At 41.0% G+C, this 12,740-nt stretch overlaps 1 protein-coding gene across 4 annotated transcripts in view; it reads right to left on the bottom strand.

The window, feature by feature from the left end:
- The window catches only part of FLNB (filamin B), a 177,627-nt gene that overhangs the window by 142,347 nt on the left and 22,540 nt on the right, over positions 1–12,740 (bottom strand). The gene's annotated exons all lie outside the window — the stretch shown is intronic.

Below are 12,740 nucleotides of genomic sequence, written 5' to 3'. Positions count from 1 at the left end.
TTGACAGTACTACGTGACTATATAGTATCAGAGCGCCGACGTCTGTTTCAGGATCAAGTTCTGTTCTCACCACACCACACATAAGAGATTTAATATATGGTTTTATATCCAAAGCAGCTTTGTTTTAGTCTACCGATAAGCTTCTTATAGTAATAGCATAATGGGTGTTTTACATTTAAAAACTACTGGATGCTTATAATAACCCAAGTATTCGAGCGGCTTAGATAAAGTTCTGTAAACTCAGAACACAACCTTGATATTTCCATTCAATTGGAGATTAAAAATAAATACAAAAGAAGCTGCAAAACATGGAGAAAACCCCCCACACACATACAGTACCCTGTAAGAATGCAATTACTGCGCGAGTGAAATTACGTATAGTACTGTATTTTTCACTTTGTTTCTATATAATGTTCCGCATATGTATCGTATAGATTAATGTACCTCTGCATGGCGTTCTGTATGCATTTTTTTTTGTTACCTTCTTTGAAATCAGTCCTCCATGCCAATAGTACAGGGGAGGAAATCTGTCATTGAACAGTACCCATACAGTGGTTCCATATTTAAAAAAAAATCAGTCTACATTGCCTACTTCTATGATAGAAAATTGCATCCATACGGCAAACCTCAAACATACAACATTATCCCAGGGTACGAAAAACACCATAGAAACATTTGCGTCGCATTATGGCCTCCAAACAACAAAGGAACTTGTACAGAGCTGTAATAAGGTCGTCTGCACGAGGTCTAGCTAATATAGGGAATCTAATAGAGTTACGTTTTACTGCAGTCTCTCGGGTCAACGCCGTTGCTAAAGTTCCTATATTAACATAATATTAAAGTCGTAGTAATAATTTAGTCAAAAGGAATAAATAATGGTTCTATTCTTGAACTATCACATGGAAAAACAGATAAAGGCTATGTTCACACGGGGTATTTTGCAGGAGGAATATCTGCCTCAAAATTCTGTTTGGAAGTTTGAGGCAGATATTCCTCTCCCTGCACGCCGATTTTCGCGGCGATTTTCGCACCGTTTTTCGCCCGCGGCCATTGAGCGCCGCGGGCATAAAACAGAGCGAAATACGCTTTCTCTGCCTCCCATTGAAGTCAATGGGAGGTCAGAGGCGGAAGCGCCCCGAAGATAGGGCATGTCGCTTCTTTTTCCCGCGAGGCAGTTTTACTGCTCGCGGGAAAAAGACGCCGACGCCTCCCATTGAAATCAATGGGAGGCGTTCTCGGGCCGTTTTTGCCGAGTTTTGCGACGCGGTTTCCGCGTCAAACAACTCGGCAAAATACCCCGTGTGAACATAGCCAAAAGGGTAATAAGCGGTTATAACTGATACAAAGTTTATTTTCGTCCAGCACAGTATACAAAATAAAAAAGTAGTGGCAAAAGATTGGTAATACAGGATATAAAGAAAATAATTGGTGTTTACTTTATTTATAGCCGCTACAGATGACATATAAAGCCTGGCGTCCTCGTCTATGACCTTAGCACTTTCCCCACAGGAACTACATGGACAAAGATTCATTTCAGATATAATTTCCCTGAAGGTAACCACAGCAATCTGCGAAATATTTACATAGATACCAGCATGCAGAATAAAGTGAACATGTGTAACCACAACAAATACATAAGCCTCATTCATTAAAAAAAATATATATAAAAATAAAATTATTTTATTTTTTTCTAAAAAACCAAAAGTCTCACGATGCTTACGGCAACCAATCAGATCATGGCTTGCATTTCCAAACTTTTCTGGAAATAAGAAAAAAAAACTAATGTAATCTAACTGGCTGCTATGGGCTACATTGACAAATTGTTACAACAGTTTATATATGCAGGAGGCTCGTTTAGTAAGCTTTTTCACTACACTCGGCACATATAACCTCATGTCCAGTATAGGGACTCAGCTGTTAACACTTGGGTCCAAAGATCGAACCTGGGGTTGCAGGGTAAGCTCCTAAACTCTGTAAGTGGCCCTCCGGCCAGCATTTGCCCACTAGTGCCCTGCTGTGTGATAGAAAAATTAGATTGTAAACCCAACAAGCACAGATGTGAGTGGTTTTAGTGTATGCAAAGTACTTCGTAATACAGTCCTGTAAACGGTTTCACAAAAGGGGTGGTGTTTATTATGCTAATTTGTTGTCAGGGGCATTTCTGGATTGAACTAGGCATGGCATTAATAAGGCCTGATTCACACGAGCGCTGCGCATCTCGAACGTGAAAAACTTCACTGCGGGACACGATGTCACGCATCCACCATTGTTGAGAGTCTATGGAGGGATGCGTGAAAAGAACAGACATGTCTTATTTTCGCATGGACCCTTCACACGGTCCGTTGAAACAACAGCTGTGTGAACGGTCACATTGAATTACATAGGTCCGTGGGACGGCCGCTGTTTCAACGGCCGCCCCACGGACGTTTAACACGTTCGTGTAAATCCGGCCTAAGGGTGTACTCATTTGCAACGTTACTTTGTTCTCCAATAATTACACAGATGTTTTATATAATCCAATTTACACAGCGTGGTTAAAAACCGAAATTTTTAGTGCTTTTTTTTAAAAAAAAATTACATTTATCATAACATGTCCCTATTGAATTTGTGGTCTCCAGCTGAATGGGCACTAGAAATACTAATAACTGTGCACCCTGCCAGTTAATCTCTCTCAGCAGCAAACACTTGATCTCTACAGATTATGATCCGTGTACTGGGCTGATGACCAGGTGTAGAGTGAACAAACCCACCAAGTCAACAGAAACCGGTTATACCCATCCATAACTCATGCCAGGCATGAACAGAGGGCTCTTTATAAGGGTCTACATTCCACCGAGAGCTGTAATAGTCAGTGACGTCATCAGCGGCATCCACAGAAGTCCTGCTACTTTCATCTGGTCGGGCTCACCCTATGTGCAAACTCTCCAGGTATTTGTCAAGGTATCATTTAACGTCAGTAATGTCCTACGCACTGCGCTTTACTGCCTCAATATTGAAAAACTCGGAATATTACAAATACAGAGTATGAAATAATCAATGACTAGAAAAAAAAAAAAAAAAAAGTGTGCAGAGCAGGATCAGTGCTCCAGTGTAAAAGTATTATTACGGGACTCAAAGTATAGTAATATGGGAATAGTACTTTGGGTAGTTACTTCATTCTGGTTTTACCTGTGGATTGAATCGAACACAATTACTCACAAATTATACCCTTTTCGGCTAATTGTGACATAGATTACTTTAATTAACCCCTTCCCGTCGCTGCCAGTTTTGTTTTTTCATTTTAGATTTTTCCTCCCCACCTGCCAAGAGCCATAACTTTATAGTTTTTCATCCACATAACCATATGAGGGCTCGTCTTTTGCGGGGCAAATTTTATTTTTAATGGCACCCATTTAATGCATCATATAATGTATTGAAAAAAACTTTATAAAAAAAAGTAAAGTAAAATTTGAGAATTTTACCAATCGTTTTGTGGGCTTTGATTTTCCAGCATTCACCATGTGGTATAAAGGACATGTTAACTTTACACTGCCGGTCAGTACGATAACGGAAATACAAAATTTAAATCGTTTTTATTATATTTTACTACTTATTCAAAATAAAAACAATTTGTTAAAAAAAAAAAAATAATTGTTGTATTTTATGCAATTTGCTGTGCAGGATCAATAAGGTTAAAATGTAATAGTTTGAATCGTTACAGATGTGTAATACCAGTAATTTATATATTTTTCATGGTTTATATTTGACAAATTAATTTTTATGTTTTTTTATTTATATTCTTAAAAATATTATTGAACTTTTTACATTTTGCTCTTTTAAATTCCACCAGGGGACTAGAATATGGGATCGTTTGATCGCTTAGATAATACACTGCCTCTGGCAGGGATTCAAAAGGAGTACTAGGATGGCAGGCCTGGGGGCCATGATAACCCATTGGCACCCAGCAATCTCGTCACGGAGGGAGGCGATGGGTTGACAGATGAGGGCCCCCCACTGTGTAACAGTTTCAATTCTGTGATCACTAATGACCACGGCATATTATTACACAAACGGAATCAGAGTTATCTCAAATCCCGGACGTTAGTGCAGGGTTTTAGCTGTAATTTACCGCTAACACCCACTGTTGAAGGAGCGGGCTCAGCTCCTGAGCCTGCTACATACTTCACCCTCTGACTATGACGTACACGTACATCAAATGTTGGGAAAGGGTTAAGTCACTGAGACTCCCTGACTAGCAATATGATCCTGAGCAGTGATTTATGTGGGATTAAAAGAGAATTTAACGTAGTAGTCGACTTAAAATATTTGCCCGGTTAACAAAGAAGAGGCTGCACCAAGAACATCACGGCCCTTTCAGTCAGCTGATCTGGGGGCTGCCAGGACCCCCACCGATCTAATATTGATGACTGATCCGATGTATAGGCCAGCAATATAAAATGCCCAGATAACCCCTTTAACTGGGTTGTCCAGAATTAGAAAGTATAGCTTTTCCAAAAAACAGTGCCACACCTATCCAAAGGTCTTGTGTGGTATTGCAGCTCAGCCCTATTTACTGAAATTGAGCGGAGCTGCAATACCAGACAACCCATGGACATGTGTGGCACTGCTCCTGGAAGGAAAAAAAAAAAAAAGCCATGTCTTTTTAATGTTGAACAACTTAATTCTTTAGGACTATAGAAATTATAACATTCTGGCTATGGTGACCTTTTTAGTATCGTTTGTTTCATTGAAATCTATGGTGTGGCCAATCTGCTTAAAACAAATAAAAGTTATTAAGAAGAGGAAAGGACCTGCCTTGGCACAGGCTACCAGTAGTTAAGTACAAAACCACATCTCCTCCTATTACATAAAGTCCCTGGTGTCCACATGTTCACGAAACACATTCCATCCATTCACTCCAAGTGGATGCCAAACTAATTTGTCTAATTAGCATGCAACCAGCATCAACGTTGATCACACAGGTTCTAAATCACAAAACCACAATGCATTCATGGGTTTGTTTTTTTTTCTTTTTGGTTTTTCTTTTTCTTTTTTTTGTATATAGTGAGAAATTCTGTTAGGCATCGCAACTTTTAACATGTGACTTCGGGAGTGCGGGTTGAACACAGAGCCCCTGTGTGCTGCCGCATTGCCACTCATGTGTGGAAATCACTACTGGCTGAATGATCCACTCAGCAGCGACTACACACAAAACACAAGACTCAGAAGTTTCCCATCCTGCTCATTCTTACACCTTGTGTAACATTTCATGCCCCACAGAGAACTTTCCAAATTAGTAAAACTCTACGTTTGCTTTTTGGGAGGAAAAATAAACTCTCCAACGCTTTTTCACGTAAAGAATAATATGCAGCGCTCATATTGTGACGTCGTTCATATGGACTTCAGAAAAAAAACAAAAGCAGCAGTAACAATAGCCAGGATCCTGAGGACTGTCCAAAATCTGCTCCAGATTAAATACTCTTTCAATGATATATATCTAGCAGAAAGGTCAGCCGAGGAAAACGTATCGTCAGCCGAGGTTTGTAGGGAACAGGATCCCAGCAAATGTAAAACATCCTCCAAAACAGAATGAGGAGCTGATTTTGGGAAGATTATTAAATTACTAAAGTCACCTAATCAATAGAATTGCTTTATGTATTTTATAAAAATAGAATTGTAATCCTAATCCAAATAACAGCGCAACACATGGTTTAAAGGGGTTCTCCACTTTTAATAAATGGCAGTAAATTTACATAGCACTTAGAGATAAAACTTGTTAATATATCGTACATCTAAAACCAGGAATAAGCGGGGTAGGAGAGAAATCTATGTTTACATGTGTACGTTCGGCAATTTCCTCCGACTCCACAATAAAGTTTCCCTCCAGGTCAGCCAAATAATCATGTAATATCTAATGGTGCGGACAGGGATGAGCGGCCAAACAAAAGACACATATGGTACCATTTTTCTTGGGTTAAAACAGTAGGTTTGGACTGGTTGAAATGCAACATGTTGGATCCATGTTTGTGCGGTCCGCTGGTCACTATAGACATAAGATTGTCGACAGGAACCATCTACGGTCATCTACATGCGTGAAAAATGTCTTAGGGCCCCCACCTACCATGTGACATTTATAAAACTGGTGTCTTCCTACACGGAACAGTGGCTTTTGTGCTTTCTCAGGACCTGGGTGCGACCCCTACCTTTGCACAACCTACGGGCAGCACGGTGGCTCAGTGGCTAGCACCGTTGCAGCGCTGGGGTCCTGGGTTCAAATCCAACATCTGTCAGGGGGCCCCCCCAGAGCGTTTTAGCTTGGGGACTCATGGTAACAGCCTCAATGTTTTTATTAAGTAATATTCATTTTAAGGTTTTTGTTATGTTCGGCTTGTCGTCCCCCCCCCCCCCTATTTTATTCCCACAGTGGTACTTACCTTATTAAGGTCATCTTTAGGTCAGCTGAACTAATGTTCAAGCAAGTTCCAGAATATGCTAGGAGCAGCTCGCCCTTCTTTTGAAGGGCTGATTGGAGGATTTGTATTTGTGGCGGGAAGTCTCCACCTGTAAAAGACCGGCACTCAGCTGATTCCGTGCCCGTCGTTTGAAGAATTCCTAGAGCAGCGCCACTCCCACCCTCCCTTTAAAATTACTTATGTCCCATATTGTCGCGATGTTTTGTTAGATGGGGTATAGTCTTCCAGCGAATGCTGAAAGGGCTTGTTTTGGTCATTTATTTAATTCAAGCGGATTGGTTATTTATTGGTGTTTCTAATATTTATTTATATTATTATTCATTATTTGTTACCATTAATAAACATTGCGGCCATTTCATCCAAAATTATTGTCTCGTGCTTTTATTTATTAGTTTCTTTTAATGAGTACTTGGGAGTTGTGTTACCATGCATGCAGTTTGTATGTTCTCCCCGAGTTTCCGTGGGATTCCTCCAGTTTCCTCGCACACCCCAAAAACATACCGCTCAGGAATTTAGATTTTGAGGCCCAATGGGGACAGCAAGTGTGGACCTCTGTAAAGCGCTGCGGAATATGTTGGCGTTATATAAGTAACAGAAATAAGTAACAAAAATGAATAACGCTACATAACCGTTCATGCAACAGCCTCTATGGAGAGCCATGTACAAAAAAAAAATAATGGAATAAAAACAAAAAGGAGGAGGGGAGGTCGGCTTCATTGTGATTTTGTAATTTTGCACGACCCTTTATAACCAGTACAGGATGAAAATATTTTGTTTGCCTTTTGTAGCATATCAGCTTGGCATATGTGTGGTTTAGTATGTTACATTTAAAGCATATCACCAGCTAGACGTAAAGGCCCTTTTACATCGGCCGCTGCAGCGAGCGCCGATCAACGAGACATCATTGATCAGCGCTCGCTTGCTCCTGTCACACGGAGCTAAGGATGGGGACGAGCAGTCGTTACCCCAATCGCTCGTCCCCATACATTTTTAACATGTCGGCAGCGCGTCTCCCTGCTTACACAGGGAGATGTGCTGCCTACAACTATAATCTTTAACTTTTTTAAAACAATATGACCAACAGGTGATCGAGTGTTTGCTCGTTCATCTGCTGATCGCTGCCCTTTTCACACAAGGCAATTATCGGTAACGAGCGTTATTTTAACGCTCGCCTGCCCGATAATCGTCCTGTGTAAAACCCCCTTTACATGCGTGTGAATAGGATGGGACTGCAGGTGCTCTAATAAAAGTTACTATATATGTGTTTTTGTGTACCATACAGTATAAATATATCTGGTTCATGGGTCAGCTGGCTCATTATTCTATTCACTATGTCCAGTATTGTAAGGTAATATTTGCAGAAATACTTGACCATTCACGAGAACATATTTGTATTAGATATTAATGGGTAGCCCTAACATGCATCAGCCCATCTGGTTGTGATCACGTAGGACAAGCTGGCCTGAGACCATGACTGGGAGCCTTTGTACATATTTCTGTAACCTACTTCAGGCCTTCCTGCCTCGGAGCAGCTTGTGATGTGGGCCAGCTAATCAGAGACCGTGCAAAACTATAAACACATCTCACCTTTCCTACGGCTACTCTGTGCCAGAAAGGCTCACACATGCCGGGGGCCATTTTGGCTCGTTCTCTGGATTTGAATGACCTAGTTGGGAGCAAGCAAAGCTGTGATTAGTCTCCAGTAAAGCAGGTATTAACCATTCCAGCATCCTTAGAAAGGTGTTTCTGTAATCTCCTGGTAACCCACAGATGCCACTACATCGAGGTGTCAGGCTTATCAGACAGACGTGCCCGGCATGTCGTTTTCTGTGTTTTCTTAATGTGATGAGGAATGAATTAGATTTCAGAGCAAACCCGTCTATGCTCTGTCACTTCTATACAGACGATCCTTAACATCTAACGTTTAGATGTCGCTAGTGTTGCTGTATAAGTAGAAACGTTGCATTGGCATATGTTAACGGCTGTATACCGCCAGACCCATGCAAAGCCACAGATAATATATCATAATATGAAAATGACAAGTTCTGTAGCTCTGCTACAACGGTGTCTAGATTTTACAGTATATAAGTTAAATTATCTATAGACTGTATATAGATTAGACAAGTGTTCTTTTTAAAGGAATGCATCATAAGAAAATGGTTTTATTATACAAGTTTTTTAATTAGTTCACTAGAGCAGACAATATACTAGATTTTCTGTATAGACTGGTACATAATGAGCAGAGCCATCTCATCATTAGAGGGTGGGCAAGTTAAGGACAGCTCTATTGTACTGCTGGAGGCCTAGATAAGGCAGGATTGCAACACAATACACACAGATTAGGCTCTGTATACAGCTCCTTTGTAACTCCCTGGTCTGTGGGGGAGGGGTCCCTACTTTATTACTTCCCGATAAATCCTTTGCAGCAATAAAAAAAAAAAAGGACACTTGCAAGGGAGACAGAAGGGGAGGTTGTTATGACTCACTTTGATTACAGGCTCTCAAATGTATTCTCAAAGGGCGAAGCCTCAGGTTATACAAGGGTTTCCACCATATCCCTATAGATCACTGACTAACACCCTTAGGTTTATTCAAAGACTAAATATATCATTCATAGCAACAGAAAATATTTTCACACCCGAGGTACACAGTTGTTTGATAAGAAACCAATTCCCCAGTCTCTGGCCACCTGAAGCAGTTAATAAGTAACATGTGGCCTGTGTACCTACTCACTGTATTTAGGGTTGAGGCCCACTGAGGTGGTTCGAGTTTACCTCAGATTACACATGTGCCATGAGGAGTTCAGCTTGATAGTATTTGTACCAGCGCACCACTGCCTCTTATCACAGAACATTACTTAGGATCCTGACACAATCTAGACGTCTGTTAATCTCGGACAATTATTTTTTTTATTTTTAAGCAATGGGTGTTGGCATTTCTTGTGTCAAAAGATAAGAAAGGAGTCTTATTTATTAATACACAGACATCCATGTACATCTTTACTTCCAAACTGTCTGGTATTATAGTAGTGTTATAAAAGGTTCACCAAAATTTACTATGACATAAAACACATTCAAAAATGAAGAATTTGTATGCTCTTCAAGAAAGCTTAATTTGTAGTCCAGAGGCTGTGCCGCCCATATTATTTCCAATATAGCCTATCCAACTAAAGAGATTACTAAAAGTTGAAATACTCAAGGCTTGAGGCCGGGTTTCCACCGGTCAGATACGCTGCGAAAAACTACGAAGCGTATCGGACCTAGAACCCACAGCACAGCTGCAGAAAGCATATTGGTTTAGCCTTTTACATCTCTATTAAATTCAATGGGGAAAAAAAACGCTACAGAAAAGCAACGAAAACGCAGCATAAATTGACATGGTACGGATTTTAAATCCGCACTGCAGGTCAATTTATAAACGTTTTCACTGCGGGGTTTTTTCCGCAGCGTGGTCATAAGATTTTCTTAATGTCATACACTTGGCTTATACTGTAAATGCTGCGGAATTTCCACACAGGATTCAGTTGGGGAAATTCTGCCTCCTTTACGCTACGTGGAAACCCGGCCTTAGATTAAGGGCTTATTTAGACGAACGTGATATATGTCCGTGCAACGCGCGTGATTTTCACGCGCCTCGCACGGACCTATATTAGTATGTGGGGCCGTGCAGACTGTCCATGAGTTTCACGCAGCATGTGTCCGCTGCGTAAAACTCACAACATGTCCGTTATTTGTGCGTTGTTCGCGCATCACGCACCCATTGAAGTCAATGGGTGCGTGAAAATCAGGCGCAGCACACGGAAGCACTTCCGTGTGATGCGCGTGATTCGCGTAACAGCAGTAAAAAGTATGAATGAAAACAGAAAAGCACCACGTGAAAACAGAGTGTTATCATGATGGCGGCTGCGTGAAAATGATGACAAACGCACACGCTCGTGTGAATCCGGCCTTACTATGATATTTTTCTATGGAAATAAAGTTAAATCAAAGAGAGCATGTAGTCCTCCTCTGTGAACAAACTCTCCACCTAAGGACCTAATCGGGATACAATTTTTTTCTACAAAAGTTTGATCATGTCTTGTGCTCTATTAATTAAACTTTATTCATACAATACTGCTGAGCACTTAGCAGTTCAATTACTCACTATTTAAAAAGGGAAGGCCCACCATCTTAAGAGGTTTTCCACTTCTGACAACTGATGAACTATCCACTGGACCACGAACCGATCCGCCACAACGGTTGCCTCCCGGCACCGGACGCTATTGCAGGAAGCAGGTGGCTCGGGTCAAAGAATAGTGGCCTAGCTCCAGTACTTCAAGTGAATGGGAGCAGAGCTGCAGTTCTGCCGAACGGCCGCTATGCAGTGGTCGGAACAATCTGCTTCTGGCTCCAACTACTGCATACAGTACCAAATATCCGGTGCACGGAGGCAGCTGGAGTGGTGGATCGGTGCAAGGTCCGGGTGTCGGACACGCACCGATCATATACTGATGACCTATCCGATAGGTCATCAGTTGTCAGAAAGTGGAAAACCCCTTTAACAAAAACTTTGGGTAGTTTGATCCTGCAAACATACGCCCTTCCATCCTGCCCCTAATTCTTACTAACTTACATTTGGCAGGCTAGCAAGAAGCAGAAGACAGATGGCAATAGGACTACAGGATCAGACTACACATGTTTGTAGTCTGTTACCATGGGAACATAAGGTTCGTATAGAAGCTGTAGACACAATGATTTTTAAATAGTTTATAAATCTGCAAAGTTGCTTCATGTTCTCATTTTAAATGAATGGGACTTATTACGAAAACGCTCGGGATCTCAGCGACCTAACCCAACTGAGAACGTATTCTAATAATATTATTTTATCTTCATTAGGTATTAAAATAGTTGACATTTTAAACATGTGGATTATAAAAGCTTCATTTTGGGAGGGCACTGGAAGTCAGATTTCAGTCTACTGACAAAAAACGTGAATGATTAACGGTCTCGGTTTACAAGTCTCACGATTTACTATTCCTTTAGTCTTATCTTTCTGAAAAATCAAGCAAGGGAAAAAAAAATAAAAAATGTTCATTTTGTAAAGCATACAGAGCCGAGAAATTAAAAAGGAAGGTTAACCATAAATTCATCCTTTGGGGCTTGTATCGGATGCAGAGCTTAAACTTGACCTTTTAGAGCGCAAATTAGAGGCTGTAAAATCCAGACGGCGTTACATGGAGTACAATGGAATGTTTTCTGACAAAAGGAAATCCTTTATTTCCAACTGGAAAAAAAATAATATAAAAAATTGACAAATAGCTGTGAGCTCAGAGTTGCACAGTGGCTGATTTCTGCTCAGAAGGAATGACATAAAATAAAGTTCATAAGCCATTCTTATAAAGTTAGGGGGCTGTATGTAACTGAGGCGAATTGAGGAGAAACATAAAAAGCACCAAAAATAAAGTCCTAGTGCATTTACAGGATTAAAAACACACAATGCAACAAAATAAGCTTAGGTTATACAATTATATCTATCACACAATGGCAAAGAGCTGCAAGGATATCATTGTATCTGATCTAATCTCCTCATCATGAGCTTAAGGCCCTTTTCACACCGAGCTTTTTGCCGCGGAAACCACGTCAGAAACTGCAACAAAAAACGCCTGAAATCGCCACCCATTGATTTCAATGGAAGGCGGAGGAGGTTTTTTCCCGCGAGCAGGAAAAAACGCTCGTGGGAAAAAGTAGCGACATGCCCTTTCTTTGAGAGTTTCCGTCTCTAACCTCCCATTTAAATCAATGGTAGGCAGTTTTTCGCCTGCGGCACTCAATGGCCGCGGCCAAAAAACACAGCGGAATATGTGGAAAACGGCGTGCAGGCAGGTCAAAATCTGCCTCAAAATTCCGTCAGGGCCTTAAAACAGGGACACTCCAGCCAAAACTAAACTTGACCATGTGATCCATTATGGTATTCCATGCGTCTCTCACTTGCTGCTTCGCTCTCTATATATTAGACTGGGGTGGTTGCTCAGCAGCAGTGTGAATCCGGTTCCGTGACACTTTCTCTACTTGAGCCTAAGGAGATCAATGTTGTGTCACCAATCACAGGCTTCAGCAGTTCCTGTACCACACTAGTTTCACACAGGGATGGGGGACAGAAACTTCTATCAGCGGCTATCACGGATACTTAGATCCTGTGTGACCCTGTCACACAGGTATAATGTAGAAGAATATAGTGCAACCTCCCTGTCTGTATACTTATGGTTTCTCAGCTTATTTAGGAGAATATAGAGAGAGAATCATCATCACA

This window comes from Rhinoderma darwinii, chromosome 7 (genome assembly GCF_050947455.1).
Source record: "Rhinoderma darwinii isolate aRhiDar2 chromosome 7, aRhiDar2.hap1, whole genome shotgun sequence".
NCBI classification, from domain to species: Eukaryota; Metazoa; Chordata; class Amphibia; order Anura; family Rhinodermatidae; genus Rhinoderma; species Rhinoderma darwinii.
The sequence above is the reverse complement of the archived record's forward strand: the minus strand, read 5'-3'. Positions and strand labels throughout refer to the sequence as shown.